Source organism: Leopardus geoffroyi, chromosome E1 (genome assembly GCF_018350155.1).
Source record: "Leopardus geoffroyi isolate Oge1 chromosome E1, O.geoffroyi_Oge1_pat1.0, whole genome shotgun sequence".
NCBI lineage: Eukaryota > Metazoa > Chordata > Mammalia > Carnivora > Felidae > Leopardus > Leopardus geoffroyi.
Window position 1 is genome coordinate 17,656,516 of NC_059330.1, and position 16,288 is coordinate 17,672,803.

Sequence of the window (16,288 nt, forward strand, 5' to 3'; positions counted from 1 at the left end):
TGCTTCAAATGTATTATTCATCTCACCAATGAGATGCAGTCTTGGGCTTTCTCTTGTCGCCCCATCAAGAGGAAACCTCGGCCACTGGGGAGATGCTGGGCTCCAGAGAGGAGGGGGCACCTTCAGAATGCCATCTTTTCAGCATTAAATCAGTCAGTGGGTCTCCAGTCCTTCTTGTTCCTCTTGAAGCTTTCCGAGTGGTATGGGTCAACTTCACCAGAGTCTAAGGATGCAAAATCTGCAGGTAAGACCCACAGAATTGGGCACAACAAACACGTGGAATCAAAGAGTAACTGTGACACTCAGAGGCAGGAGCTGGAGATGTGTGACCCTGGAAGGTCCTCCGTGTGCCACTTGAACTTGAGGGATGTAACTGTCATGGACTGGAAGAGCTCTAAGAGAAGGCATCGCAGCCATGCCATGAGCTCTAAGACACACTACACTCCCCCTATAGTTGGATGCCTGGAGGAAGGGTCTGGATACAGACACATCTCTTAGGCTTGTGATTTGGACAGGTGGACGCCCCTGAGGGTTCTACCTTCTTTCCTTGCCCCTCCTCCTTTCCCCTTTGGCCACTGAGGTCCCTGCAGGCTCCTGCCCACCTCCCACGGTTCTGAGGCACCAGGGCAAGCTTCCCAAATCACACACTGCCCCTTCCTAAGCCTCACCCAGAGAAGAAACCACCCTGGCATCCCATGATCTTGCCCCACTATCTCACAAGCCTTTCATTTGTGCCGTGCTGAGCTATCAGTGGGAAGTGGGGATAGAGAGTGGGCACTGCTGGTGGAATGGGATATTAGAACAATCCAGAAGGAAGGGATTTTGACATGATGTATCAAAAAGCCTTAGAGTGTACATTCTCTTTGACCCAGCAATTCCATCTCTTAGAAAATGTTTCAAGGAGGGGCACCTGTGTGGTCAGTCGGTTAAGCCTCAGGTCATGATCTCACTGTTCCAGCCCCACATGGCTCCATGCTGACAGCTCAGAGCCTGGAGCCTGCTTCAGATTCTGTGTCTCCCTCTCTCTCTCTGCCCATACCCCACTTGTGAGCTCTCTCTCTCTCTCTCTCTCTCTCTCTCAAAAATAAACATTGAAAAAAAGTTTATAAAAAAAGTTAAACAAAAAAAAAAGATGGGGCGCCTGGGTGGCTCAGTCGGTTAAGCGTCCGACTTCAGCTCAGGTCATGATCTCACCGTTTGTGAGTTCGAGCCCTGCGTAGGGCTCTGTGCTGACAGCTCAGAACCTGGACCCTGCTTTGGATTCTGTGTCTCCCTCTCTCTCTGCTCCTTCCCCACTCACTCTCTGTCTCTCTCTCTCTCTCAAATATAAATAAACATTTAAAAAAATTAAAAAAAAAAGACACTGCTCCAAGGAAACACTGGACAAGTGTGTAAAACTGTATAAAAATGGGGCACCTGTGTGGCTCAGTTGGTTAAGCGTCCGACTTCGGCTCAAGTCACCATCTCACAGTTCGTGGGTTCGAGCCCTGCGCTGACCTCTATGCTGCAGGCTCAGAGCCTGGAGTCTGCTTTGGATTCTTTGTCTCCCTCTCTCTCTGCCCCTCCCCTGCTCGTGCTCATGTCTGTCTCTCAAAAATAAACGTTAAAAAAATTTTTTTTAATAAAAATTAAAAAACTACAAAAATGTCCATCCCAGCTTTGTTGATAATGGCAAGCCCATCCTAAAACCACAGTCATAAAGGATTGGTCACATAGTAGCCTTCTGATGCAGTCATTGAAAATCAGATTCTGCAATATGGGGTGGGCGGAGTCATATACAAATATATTTTCATTCCAAAAAATTTTTCAGATAATAGAGGCAGAGCACCCGCCCCCCACCGAATCCTAACCCAATCCCATTCCTCTCCTCAAAGTACTCATTATTAGCAGTTTAGCATGTATCCTCCCTCTCAGGCTGTTATTTTGAAGAATTGTATTTAATGTAAACAAATAAATAACTCAGGTTATGCAAATTTGTAACTAGAGATGTGTGTATGCAAAGAGAAAAGTCTTGCTGATTATACATCAAAATGTCAACAGTATTCAACCCGAAACAGTGGGACTCTATGTGATTTTTACTTCCTTCTGCAGGAGTTAGGGTATTTTCTACATGAACAGAAAAGAAACGATGCTATTTTAAAATGCAGTAAGGGGAGCCTGGGTGGCTCAGTTGGTTGTGTGTCTGACTCCTGATTTCGGCTCAGGTCATGATCTCACAGTTGTGAGATTGAGCCTCATGCCAGGCTCTGTGCTGACAGCATAGAGCCTGCTTGGGATTCTCTCTCTCCCTCTGCTCCCCCTCAGAAAATCTGCTCAAAAAAAATATATATAGTAAAACACAAGGAATTGAAAACATTGGCCGCCTCTGAGGAGTGAGAGAGACTATTCATCAGGCACTCTTTTACATCTTTTGAATTTTGCACCTTGGGCACGGATTACCCGTTCAAAATGCGGATAAAATTTTTTAAAATTTAATATGGCAATAAAATAAAATGAGGGGGCTGGTGGAGAAGACCTCCAAAGGGCAGCATGCCCTGATATTCTGGGAATCCGTAAAATCCTTCAAGCTGTCGTTATAGCTTCTGAATCTGCTCAGGATTCACTCCAATAGGTGCTAGTCTCTTTCTGTCTCACCAGGCAAGGAATTAGGGCCTATAACCTGGAAGAAATGAGGTAGGGTCTAAAATAAACCAGGCTGCCAGCCAGAAATAACTTTGTAATAATTTACAGCATAGCAACAGTAATGGCTCGGTTGAGCCCGTTCTCATACTTTTTCAAAGTATTTTTCATCTCCCTTTAGTTCTCCAAATTTTTCTTGAGGCTACCCGCTGCCATCAGGTTCCTGGGCAGGAAAAGAGGGGGCTGAAGACCTAACGGGCCATTGTTTGAAGTCGGCCCGAAAGATCCATATTTGCCAAGACTGGATGTTGGGTCTCAGACAAGAGTCCCCTCTCCCTCCTTCCCTGGGCCCATCAGCTCCATCTGCCCCCAGCTCCTGTCTCCTATCTCCTGCCTCAGGCTCCTAATTTATAAGAGGAGGGTAATCAGCCTTGCCCCAGAGACTGGCAATGGGACGTGGGTGATGGTTGATGGACTGTAGGCAAGTGACTGGGTCCCCAAAGCTGGAGCAGCTTCCAGACAGCCACCGGGCGGGAGGATGTAGATGGCAGGACGGGGGCTCTCTGAGGCCTGGCATAACCACTATTTATCAACGGATGACAGACATTTTTAATTGACCATGTTATGAGAGGTACGGGAGATGATGAGTATCTGTGTATGAGGACACAGGCAGCCCGCCCGGCCTAGAACATGCTCCATGGGGTATTAATTCCCTCCCCTGGAAAGCCTCCTCCCCGGATCCCCTCCAGACCTACTGGTCCCCCTTCTTCCTCTGAGCTGCCCTATGCTTCTGACACTCATACATCTCCCAGTACTGTAATCAGGTGCCTGTCTCGCACACAATCTCACCAGACCGAATTCCTTGAGGGCAAGATTTGTATCCAAGTCATTTCCGTATGTCACATAGTAGGTCCTCAGAAACTACTTCCTGAATAAACAAATCGATGCAATTTTTGGACCCATGATCCTTGCAAAGTCTCACCAGGCTGTCTCTCACTCCTGGCACAGAGGCTGCCCCAAGACCCGAGCTCCCTGACCAAACTCACTCCAAACCTGACCCAGAGGAGGTAGGAGCAGAGAGATGTGGGGGGTGCGTGGTGTGGTGAAGAGTGGGCTGGGCTGTGGTCCTGGCCATCAGAGCCTTAACCGCCCTGGACTCAGCTCCTTCGTCTATACGTGATCACTAGATCAGATCAGGAGTGGGAAACTCAAATACCCGTCGAGAGGGAATCAAAGAGTGGAAGAGACCATAGCTGGGTAGCAGGCATGTCCCTTACCAGCTGGTCATTGTCAATTGATACAAGACTGTGGGTCAAGTGTGGCAAGATTTTATTTTTCAAGACAGCCAGAAATCAAGGTGTTTTTTTTTTTTTAATTTTTTTCATCTTTATTTATTTTTGAGAGAGAGAGACAGAGTGTGAGCAGGGGAGGAGCAGAGAGAGAGGGAGACACAGAATCCGAAGCAGGCTCCAGGCCCTGAGCTGTCAGCACAGGGCCCGTTGCAGGGCTGGAACCCAGGAACCGTGAGATGGTGACCTGAGCCGAAGTCAGACGCCCAACCGAGTGAGCCACCCAGGGGCCCCCAGAAATCAAGATTTTTATATGAAGTCTCCTGAACAGGTCACCCACAAATCCATAGACCCTATTTGCAGCCTGGAGGCCACCAGTATGGGATCCAAATGCCCTCACCTCCTTTCCAACTTCCAGCTCTTAAATTCTCTGCATTTCAAGAAAGTGGCCTGGATACTTGTGTTTCTGGAGTAACCTTGAAGGGCAAGACCCAAAGTCCAGGCCTCATTCTGGCCACCAGGCCTCTGGCAACTGCCATCCTCACCCCCAAATTGCTACCTTATGCAAATGTGTCCCCTGTCGGCCACCAACTGCCCCCCCCCAATGCCCCACCGCCACCACAGCGGGCAGAGATGGGGGAGGAGGAGCCAATGGCCACTTGTCCTGGGGTGGGCCAGAGTCAGCCCCTCACTTCCTGACCTTCAAAGCGCCTCTTCTGGGCGCAGGCCTAGGCCCGGCGGAGGAGGGCGGGCAGGGGGCGGGGGGATGCGAACCTGCCACCTCACCTTGCCCCTCACGGGCGGGGCCCACCGGTGATACCGTCTCACCTAATAAATTCCTGTCAGAGAAGCTGTCAGGGCCTGGGAAATAAATAATGATATTTAACATTTTGTAATAACAACAATTAACCAGTAAATAATGTCCTTTAAACTGCAAACGCCGGAGTAAATTAATTCTTCTAATGAGCTGTCAGGCACGGAGGGAAAAAAAGTACCCGTCTCCTTTGGTGCCACGCGGCTGCCGTGTGAGCAGCGGGGGAAGCTCACCTCCGCCCCGGGAGCTCATTACCGGGAAGCACGCGGCGCGGGTTTCCCGCGGAATCGGCGGCCCCGCCCGCCCCCACGTGGCGCCGCGCCGCCGCCCGTCCTCTCCGCACCCCGCGCCCCGGGCCCGGCCGCTCCGCGCGCCGCGCACCGCCAGGTGCCTGTTGCGAACGAGCCCGCGCCGCGCGGCCAGCATTTCAATTAGAGCCGCCCGGCTCCCTCGCCTTCCCTCGCCTGGGCCCCTGGGCCGCGCTCAGCCTCGAGGTGGCTGGGGGCAGGAGCCGGGCACAGGGGAGGGGGAGAAGCCGGCGCGCGGCCCCAGTCCTTGCTGCGTGACCTTGGAGAGCTTCCCTGCCCTCTCTGGGCGGGGATGTCGTAAATGGAAATGTGAAGCTAATCAAACCAGATGTGATTACTTCTGAGCTCCCCAGAAGCCCGTGACCGTAAAAAGACACCTAAGAGTAAGGCAGCTCTTTATGTACTGATTCGGAGTAATCTCCAAGATATATTGTCAGGTGACAAAAGCAAGGCACAAAACAGTGAGCAGAGTGTGCTACATCTTGTGTATTAAAAATAGGACTAAAGAAAGAGAATATGGGTCCCTATTTGCTTGTATATGTCTAGACAGGAAACACATAATGTGTGCTTGCCTCCGGGGAGGGCAACTGGGAGACTGGGGGGGGGGGCGGGTTGGGGAGGGGCTTTTCACTGACTAGGCTTCCCTCCCCTTATTTTCGGAACCATGTGCAGCTATTAGCTGTGCAAAAAAAAAAAAAAAAAAAGACAAAGCCACACACAGCAGAGGTCATCTTGTCTCTCAGTAGCTTTCAGGAAGTGGGAGCCACAGGGGGACGGCTGAACTGAGACCCTGCCTGAAGCCCCTCCGGAGAGGGGGCACTGCTAACCCAAGCTAATGAGTCAGGAAGTCCTTGCCAGTGTCTAATCCCCTTCTCTCCTGCTACAGTTTGAGTGCCTTTCCAGGTTCTGTATCTGGTGGGTGGAAGGGCTGATGGTTTTATGCAGGACAGGGGACAGGGGGTGACAGGGGGGCAGCCGCTGTCTGGCTAAGAGAGATGGCAGGCGATCACCGCCCTCTGCAGCCACATAGGCCTGGATTTGAGTCTGCTTTTGTCACTTGCTAGCTGTGTGGTGTTGTGTGTCACCCTCCATTGCTAGGCTGCAGAATCCAGACGTCCCTGCCCCCCTCGGGGAGGACAGAAGGTGCTGAACCTGATGCGCAGGGAGCCAGGCCCAGGGCTTGATGGAACCACCTGGGGAGGGGCGGGGGGAAAGGGCTGCTGCTGTGGGGCTGGGGGTGGGAGAAGGACGGAGACGGAGAGCTCCCAGGCCCCCTTCTCCATCTGACCAGCTCCATTTTCATCTGCTGGTATCCTCGCCTTCCTCGTAAGGTGTCTCCCCACTAGAGAGGTTCTTAGCTAAAATATATTTGAAAAGCCCTGACCTCGGCCATTTAGAACACACTGCTGCCCGTCCCAGGCCCAGCTTCTCACCACCTAGATACATTAACAGGACTGAGGGAGGGAAGGGGAGAGGTGTGGTGTGGGAAGGTGGCCGGCTTGGCCTCCTGACCCTCCCGTCTCCTCAACAGCCTCAACTCAGGGACCTAGAACATCGGGGTGGAAGTTCAGGGAACGGTTGCTGATTGTGAGAATTCCTGAGACAGTCTCCCTTCCCCGGCAGCCTGGAGGAAGAGGCAATGGCTTCACTTCACCTGACAGGATCCAGGGAGGGGGAGAATGAGGGCATCTCTGGCGTCAGCTTTAAGACCGTGTTGGTGGCTAAGGCGTGAGGAAGGGAGTCTAACAGATCTGGGTTCAAATCTAGACTCCATCACTTATAAGCTGTGTGACTCCGGACAAGTTGCTTAACTCTCTGAGCTTTGGTTTCCTCTCCTACAAAATGTGGAGAATGGCTCCCCATCTCTTGGGGCCGTTGTGAGGGTTAAGATGGCGTGTAAAATACTTAGCATAGTGCCTGGACATAAAGTAAGCACCCGGTAAATGGCTGTATCTGTTCTGGGGAGCTTTCTTGCTGCGCTGCTAGAACAGATTCCATCTCCAGGATCAAGAAGGGCCGTTGTCCTGCTGCCTGAGGTAGGCAGACCACCTCTACAGCTCCCCGATTTGGGAGGCAGCCCAGAAAGGCCTCCAGGTTTGGTTTTTGCAGAGGGCAGCGGAAAAAATCGGAGCTGAAGCCAGCAAAACAAGGATCCCAGCAGCGGGTCTGAGTCAGCTCCTCTTGGGTCTGGGGGTTCAAGAGCCTTCCTCAAGGTCACACGGCCGCCTAAGCGTCCTGGCCTCCCTGTGACTGCCTCCCTGGCCTGGGTCCTCTGAGGGCCCGCCGGGGCACCTGTGTACCTGCAACACCAGCTGGGAGGGTGGGGTGTTCCAGTGCGCAGAGGAAGCTGGGTCTCAGCCACACGGAAATTAAAACCAGCTTGCCCAGTGCTGAGTTACCATGTCGCCTGAAATCAGATTGATTTCTTGGGCTTGTTGTGACGGCAGTGTTACAATTGATTCGTCTGGATGGCAGTGAGTTTATCTATTTGGAGCTGTCTGTCATTGATCTGAATAAGCTTCTAAAATAGCCCAAATACCTGGTGAGGGCGAGGTCACCACCAAGCGCGGCTCAATATTAATTATAATAATGAACAGGCATGAGGAGGGTTGGTTCATTGCCTGCCCCGCAGGGCTGGCCTCTGTGAGGCTTGGTGTTTAATATTCATTCCTCCATGCAAAGAGCTAGTGGACAGTCCTAAACTGAGGCAAATCCGCATGGGAGGTGGGGCCATTCTCTGCTTCCATGAGACCGAGAAGGAACTGGGGCTACTGAGACAAGACTTGAAACAAGTCAAGAAGGACTTCCCAATGGCTAAACGTGGATGGAGAGAGCCTATCGTTCACTCATGAGCCAGGACAAGTTGTTTCTTTCTGTGTCTGTTTCCTCCATAAAATGGGGATTATAATATTTGCTTCTCAGAGCTTCTGTTCCCTCTGCCTCTGGCTGAAAAAATAAGACAAAACAAAACACCGGAAGCCTCTTCTGGTTCAGGGAGAAGCAGAAAGGTCCTACTTTAGGTAAAAAAAAAAAAACCACCTGCCTTGCTCAGCCTTGGCACGGAGTAAGCATTCAATCGATGGAGTTGCTATTATCATAATTATTGATTCAATGAATGTTTATTGAGCGCCTGCTACCTGCTTGGCCTTGAGGAAAAACTAGTGCACAAGCCATTATCCCCTGCCTTTAAGGACATGAAACCTGGGTTACTATGGGAATCAGGACGTCCCCCTTGCTATAGGCTCTCAGGAACAAGGGAGAGCCCTGTGTCTCGGAGACAGCTTAGAAGTTGCTCCCGGAGGCAGGTGGATGAACATGAAGGCCTCGTGGGGGGCGGCAGGTCCCAAGCAGTGTTACCCAGCAGAAGACAACTCTATTAAAGATCAGTCAACCAGAGCCCCTCCAGAAAAGCATTCTTCCAGAAACAAGAGGATCCTCCACTCTAAGGATCTAGAGGAAATGTGATCAGACTTGGGGTTCAGGTCTGCACGAAGCAAAGAATAACAAGCTGCCATTAGCTGACATGCAGCAAGGAGCGTGGAGGTTTAATCACCATAAGGACTTCCTGGCGGAGGTTTGGAGAGCAGTGAAGGAGACCCAGGATGGAGAGACTTCCAGGCCCGTCTGGGAGCCCGGTCTGCTGTCTTCCCGGAGACATCCCTTCCTCTGTTCCTGCAAAGCTCTCCTCTCTCCTCCAGCTTGCGGCTGGCAGGGACCCCCATGGCCAGCCTTAAGAGAAACATCAGAAGAAAGTTAATAGCGAAGCGCTCTGGCGGATCTAATTGATTTTTTTTCCTATTGGTTCCCTAATATAGGCAACACTGTTCCTGCCGCTTTTCTGGGCTGGAGATTATGTCATAAATAAAGAGATTTGCTCCCTATTTCCATGTGCTTATCTTTAATAAGTTAAGAACTCAACAAGCTTTAGGAGGACTTGAAATGAGCAAGGGATCCGGTGGTGGCTTCGGCTGTGGCGGCGGCCGTGGCAGCCACGGCTTTATTTCAGTAGAGGGGGAGGCAGGTGGCTGAGGCTGGTGGGGGGAGAATTTGCATTCTCTGGGCTGCACTGGATCGAGGCTCAGCCGGGAGAAGACAGTGGGGGAGGAAATTCGCGGTGGCAGATGTGGCAAAATGGATGGACAGGACCCATGAGGCTTGGGTTACCATGGGGGTTAAGAGACAGGTAGCCTGAGTTCAAATCCCAGTCCCATCATTGCTTATTAGCTGTGTGGGCTTGGGCTGTGTTACTTAGCCTCTCTGTCTCTCCTCATTTTTTTTTTTAATGTTTATTTAGTTTTGAGGGGGATGGGAGGGGCAGAGAGAAAGGGAGAGAGAGAATCCCAAGCAGGCTCCATGCCGTCAGCACAGAGCTTGATGCGGGGCTCGAACTCACGCACTGTGAGATCATGACCTGGGCCAAAACCAAGAATCGGACGCTTAACCGACGGAGCCACCCAAGCACCCCTCTTTCCTCGTTTTAAACAAATATGGATAATAACGCCTATCTCAGAGGTTGCTGTGGGGCTCAACAACATGCAAAGAGCTTAGCACAGAGCCTGGCTTGGGGAGTACCTAGAACATGTTAGCCAGTATGTGGTTATTAAGACATCACCTTGGGGCGCCTGGGTGGCGCAGTCGGTTAAGCGTCCGACTTCAGCCAGGTCACGATCTCGCGGTCCGTGAGTTCGAGCCCCGCGTCGGGCTCTGGGCTGATGGCTCAGAGCCTGGAGCCTGTTTCCGATTCTGTGTCTCCCTCTCTCTCTGCCCCTCCCCCGTTCATGCTCTGTTTCTCTCTGTCCCAAAAATAAATAAACGTTGAAAAAAAAAAAAAAAAAAAAGACATCACCTAACTCCATTGACCTTAACTGCTGCTACCAGGACCTCTGCCATGTGCCAAGCCTTGGCCTGGGCTTCACAGATGAGTGAGACTCTGCCTGGCCCTGACTTCAAAGACCACCAGTCCAGCTGGGGCCCCAGCGCCTATGGCTGGCATGAGCCGAGTATCCACATTGAAGGAATCCAGACAGCGGTGACCTCTCCCGGGGAGGCTGCCATTCTCATGCCCCTGTCTTAAGGCTCACCCACCCTCCAGTTCTGGACACGCCACGGATTAACTCTCACTTCCTTAAAGCTGACGGTGGACAGAAGCCGTGTGGCAGGTGCAGAAACAGCCCCACTCAAGACTGAGCCCCGTTGCCACCATCCACTGCACACTTAACACGTGTGGCAGGTGCAGAAACAGCCCCACTCAAGACTGAGCCCCGTTGCCACCATCCACTGCACACTTAACATGTGCGGCAGGTGCAGAAACAGCCCCACTCAAGACTGAGCCCCGTTGCCACCATCCACTGCACACTTAACATGTGCCAGGCTGTAAGGACCAGGATTTGAACCCAGGCCCACTGACCTCCCCCGCTCTAAGCACTGTCCTCTACTCTTCACTCTGTGCTTATAGTCCCAAGCATTAACGAAGCACATATAATGTGCAAAAACCCTAGGCTAAGGGGATAGAAAAATGAATAAAACAACCATTTATTGAGTGCCTGCTCTATGCCAAGATTTCCTACAGGATATCTTACGGAATAATTTTCCGAAAGGCAAGTGGCATGGTTTTCCTTTAATAAATAAGGAAGCGGAGGCCCAGAGAGGCTCAGAAATTTGCCCAAGACAAGCATAAGTCTGGGATCACTTTGAACACGGACCTGACTTCCAAGCCTGAGCATTTACACCCCTCAGCCTCCTGATGAGCAGTGTCTCCCTTTCCAGTGGGTGTTGCTCTTGCGGACCACTAACATGGCTTCAGAGTAACCAGCAGCCATCCCAGCTTACCCCAAAACACCCGCATGTGCCTACCTCCACCCTTCCCCACTCACAGCAACATCCCCCCACTCGCTCACGGAAGACAGGCCCAATAGCGTTAAGCCAATCTGTTGCTTATCCTATAAGTCAAGAAACAAGGCTCCTTAGTACCTCCACTCTTTCCGATGGGGAAGCCAAGGCTCAAACACATGCCAGGTGTTGTTCAGACCCTCCGAACCAGTGGGGCTGAGACCAGAACCTCTCCTACCTGCACTTCCCAGCGGTCCAAAGAGCCAAGTCAGTGATCCCAAGACGCTCTTCAGCAACCCCATCAATCTCCGTAGCCCGTCTGAGTCAGACTATATGAAGTTCTCCCTTCATGGGCAATTTTGGAGGGGCTCAGTGTCCGTGTAGAGACAAGACCAAGAAACTGTTTTTACCCCTCTCTGCAAAGGGGCTCAAAGAGGAATCCTCCTCCCTCCCATAGGTCTTGGGTGGCCCTTGCCCAGTAGGAGATGGGTTCCCTCTTGGACCCCCATTGTATTCACCCTCTCTCCTCCAGGCCATTGTCTGGCCCCACAGATTCTGTTGCTTTAAGGATTGGTGACCTCACAGTCAGTTGCCATAGAGACCATTGTGATGTCACAAGCAGAGGACAAGTAGTTCAAGGAGGAGTGGAGGGTAGAAATGCACAGCTAGAATTGAGGGACATTTGGGGTTTCTGTCCTATTTTCATGCCCAGAAAAAGAAGTGTCTGGAGGTAGATTCTGATATCTGGGGGAGACCTGACCACATTTCTCTGTGTTCTCCTGAGCCTAAGAGGCCTGTGAGACCCAAAAGAAGAGTCAATGAACACAAACAACAGAAATACTCCCTACCTTGGGGTGGTAAGAAGTGGGCTACTTTTGTAGCAGAAAGGAATGAGATTAGATGTCAGGAGAAGCCATGTAGCTGCAAGATCCCCATGGAGGAGATGATGTTGCCTTGCCTTAGGAGGCTTGAACCATGGGAGACAGCCTCTAGGGCCTTTATTATCCTGATTAAGCACCTCATAGAGATAAACACGCCGCAGGACAGTGAGTTGAGACTCTATCTCCCCTCCCTGGTCTGGGAGCTCCTTGAGAGCTCTGCCTGTCCATATTCCCCTCAGGTCCTGGCACAAAAAAATGTTCCCTCATTCAGTAAACAATGAGTGAGCAGGTGATGAACAAATTGGGTAGGTGGCTGGGTAGGATGAGGGAATACACAGACAGATGAATGGATGGACACACGGGCAGGTTGGGAGCCCTGAGCTTTGGAGCCTTGGAGCCCTACACCCGTGCCTCCTTCTCTAGCTGCATCCCACCACATACTTCTCTGTGATCCAGCCACAGTAATCATCTCTTAGTCCTGCCAACTCCAGGACTTTGCACATGCTGTTCCCTCTGCATGGAATGTACTTCCTTTGCCTCTTCAAGTAACACCCACTCATGCTGTGGCTTTCCACTCAATCACCACCTCCTCAAGGTGGTCTTCCCTGACCGGGTCAACCCCCAGTGTAGGCCTCCATAGCCCCGTGAACCTCCCCTGAGCACCTGATATGTCACAGTTTATATTTAGTCAGGTGGTTCTGCGTAAGGTCTCTCATTCTAGACTGTGGGCTCCGAGCCCGCAGGGCCAGTGACTGTTTTCACTCACCTTTGTGTCCCCAGCACTTAGGACGGTGGATACTTAATAAATATTTGTCTAATGAATAAGTTAATAAGTGACCAGCCCTGCCCTCGCCTATTCCAAGCAGCCTATTCTCTCCGGACTGCATCAGGGGAGAGAATCTAGGTACAGGCCCCCTGCAGGTGAACCCAGGGCAGAGCCCACAGATTCAGGGAGCCTGAGGTCCCTCCCACACCTGCCTCTGCAAAGGCCCACCAGCACCTGTGCCTTTCTGCTCTGCCTTGTTAGTATATCTTGGTTTCACCATGAACTACCTGCAAATCACTCGGCCTCTTAGGGCCTCAGTGTCCTCATCTGTACAATGGGGACAATAACGTACCTACCTCATAGGACCTACCCCAACTCCATGCCCAGTGATAGCAAATAATAAATGGTGCTAGTATTCTTATTCTTAGAGGTCAGGAATAGCCCATCGGATTCAGGGGCCAACTGAGAATATACTAATGTTTTATGAATCTGCTTTAAATGCATGTGACAGTCCTTCTTTATTTATTTTTAAGATTTTATTTTTCAGTCATCTCTACACTCCACGTGGGGCTTGAGCTTATAACTCCGAGATCAAGAGTCCCATGCCCTACCACCCGAGCCAGCCAGGTGCCCCTACGTGGGCAATCTAATTCCAAAGCTTCATGCCTGGGTTTGCTCAAAGGGGAAAACTCAATTATCATCTCACATTATTCAAAGCAACCCCCCAGTCTCGTCTCAGTCATGAAAAGGACATGGAGTATTCTTTTGCCCCCAGCCATGGCTTGACCCAGAGTGAGTGCTGTTTGGGACAGGGGTGTGAGGTCAGTCTGGTTGGGATACTTGTTCATGTTTCCCCCACCCTCATCCTGCCCTAGTTCTCAGAAGTGGATGGAGTTGGCCAGGGTTCCGTAGGGGAGAGGGGCTCTCCCTGACAGAAGGAGGACCACTTTCTGGTCAGTGGCACCTCCTCTTTGCTTGTCCTATGCATAAATACTCTTACATCTACTGACCAAGGTTCCAGGGTAGACCACCCAGGCAAGAAGTCACTTGGGCATCCTAACTGGTTCCATATAGGAAAGAACCAAGACCCCTTTGGGGACGCCTGGGAAGCTTTGCTCTTCCCACCCCCATCCTCCAGCTCTCTGTAGCTTTCTGAGGCCCAGCTGCCAGGGGCAGCCTCAGGATACACAAAAGGCTTTCTCCCCCTTTCTCAGGGGCTCGCCTTACTGGTGACCCACTCCCTCATCACATGGCCGTCATCCTGGTACCAGGCCCCCAGTCCCAGAGCCACACCACCATTAACCCAATGTCTCTGGACAGATGTATTTTATGTAAGTTCAAGCACTAGAAATATTGAGTTCAGGGAATTTTATTTCTAGAGCCCTCTATATTTCTCTGGGATTATCACCTGTCTTTGTTCCCTCCCTCTCCGAGTTATTATCTTTGGACCCTTTCCAAGCCAAACCATCTTGATTGCTCGGGGAGAAGACTGCCAGCACCCTCCCCTGGTAACTCTGGGTCTGGTGAGAGTGACCTCGAGGGACCCTTTCTTCTTCCTTCAGTATAACTCTGCAGGTGGCCACACTGCCCAGGCAGCCTTGGCCTTTGGGAGCTGGCTTCACCAAGGGACTCTCCAAAGTGCCAAGGAACGTTGCGGTGGGTGGTGCAAGTGGAGGCCTCATTCTCCCCAAGTTAGGGAGGGCTAGGCTCAGGGTGAGCCTCAGGGTACAGAGGGGAGGGAGAAGGCCAGATGTTCTCTTTTCTACACCGTGCCAACCTCGCCTGACACCAAATTAATAGCATTCAAATGAGATGCAAAACATTATGCAAATCTAGAGGAGAAGGCTGCTCTCACCGGGCCTTTGGGCTGTTGGAGGGCCAACACCTTGAGCCCTTTCCTGCAAGACCCCACGGGCTCCCTTCAACTTCAACCCTCATACGGTCAGCAGCAGCTGGTGTGGAGTTTCCAGTGAGACTTGAGTGACCCTCTCAAGGTCCTCTGATCCTTGTGCCTACCCTGGTCTCACCTCCCAAGCACTCCGGGCCTCTTCTGTTCTGAAATGGTGCAGAGGCAGCTCCGGAACTTGGCATAACCTCCCTCTGGATGCCAGGATTCTGGATCCCCACTCATTAGCAGTATATGCAAAATAGATGCAGGGGGTTTTTGCATCTATTTAATTGTCCATTAAAATGGCCCCACGCCCATCACCTCTGCACAGGCCCAGGCTTCCAAATTGCCAACCCCTGCTGCCTGCAAGCACCATGTGGTTCCTGCGCCTGGTAATTGCTGGTGTTTGTTGAGCTGTATTTGCATTTGATTGTCATTTAACTTTCCATCTTTCTCCTTCAGTCAAACTCGGGATTGGGCTTTTGCAATTGATTATTCATTTTATTTTCAGCCCCTTGGTGGGTTTTCAAAGAGTTTCCTTTATTAGTGCCACAAACTTGAACCTTGGGACTTCTCCTGTCACACAGAGGGGGAGGGCTCCCTCCCACCCATCGCAGGGCTCCTCCGTGAAAATAACCTAGCCAACATTGTGGATTTTAAGTCCTATTCCCAGTCTCTCTGTCCCAGCACCTGCCTCATTTCTGCCCAGCCAGTGGCATTAAACATTTATGGAGCTGTGGAGGATCAAAGGCCTTGGCTGGGGGTGGGCAGGCTGGAGGCCTTGGTTTAGAGATGGAAAGCAGCTCGCATCAAACCACTTTATGCTGCTGTCTCCATCCACCCTGGGCTCTTGCTACCAGTTGGTGTGGTCCTGCTCCTGGAGTGGGAGGAAATGCCCAGGAACCAGGACTCCCCATTTACCAGGGTAGGATTCTCCTTCTACCCCTAAATTCAAAGAATTGACTTTGGATACTCCTTGAAGCCTGGCCAGAGCATGGTATCCCACAATGTTCAAGATCCTGCCAGGTCTGGGAGCCCCCTCCGAGGAGTGGGTGCAGGCGAGCAGGCAGATCTGTGCCCCTGGGAATCTCTGCAGCCTCTTGCCCCTGTTTCTCTGAAGCCCCCAAACCCCCTTGGCTCCACAGAAGACGTTCCTCTGCCTTGAAAGCTATCTTGGAGGAGACTAATTTTCTTCTCCTCTCACTCAGAAAGCAAGTGTCATCCATCTGAAGGGAGAGACTTCAGAATAAGTCACCAGTGTGCCTGTGATCCTGCAAATTGATGGGCTGTGTGGAAGTGGGGAAGTGAAGCTGGCTTCTCCAGGGATGTGGGCTGGATGTCTGGCACTGTCTGGGCAGAGGCTGCAAAGGTCCTTGGGATTAGAGAGCCCCTCTTCCTTCTCTCTGGTCCGCAGTCCTAACATAGCCATTGTAACTCAGACCCCACCCTCCAGCCTTCTGAATCAGCAGTGAGCCCCTCTCAGTTACTACCACTTGCTATAGTGTTTGAAAACCCACCTTAATAATTCTAGACTCCCTTGTTCAGGTGCAGATGTCTTTGCGATGGGGTAAACCCTTCAGTATAGCCACGAAAGATGTCCTGCAGCTCAGGTGACCACAAAGCCTGGCCTCAGGCCTGCTCCCACTCTTCCTCTCACATCTCCGCAAGGACTTACTGCTCCCCCAGAACCAGTCTTCTCACTGACCCCCAACTACCTTGCATTTTCTACCACACTGCCTCTACCTAAGCCACTCCCTCAACTTTGGCTGTCCTCCCTCTTCCTCTCCACTGACTGAAACCTAAAACTTATTTAAGACTTGTTTTCACCATCAACCGATGAATGGATAAAGAAATTTGGTTTATATACACAATGGAATACTACTTGGCAATGAGA

The 16,288-nt window shown here is 51.4% G+C and overlaps 1 long non-coding RNA gene across 1 annotated transcript; it reads right to left on the bottom strand.

The window, feature by feature from the left end:
- Positions 1-8,559: 8,559 nt before the first annotated feature.
- Positions 8,560-11,850, bottom strand: LOC123603237. The gene is made up of 2 exons (XR_006714802.1): positions 11,098-11,850; positions 8,560-8,759 (listed from the first exon to the last, which is right to left on the bottom strand). It is a non-coding gene; the product is annotated as an uncharacterized LOC123603237 (long non-coding RNA).
- Between the last annotated feature and the right edge of the window lie 4,438 nt (positions 11,851-16,288).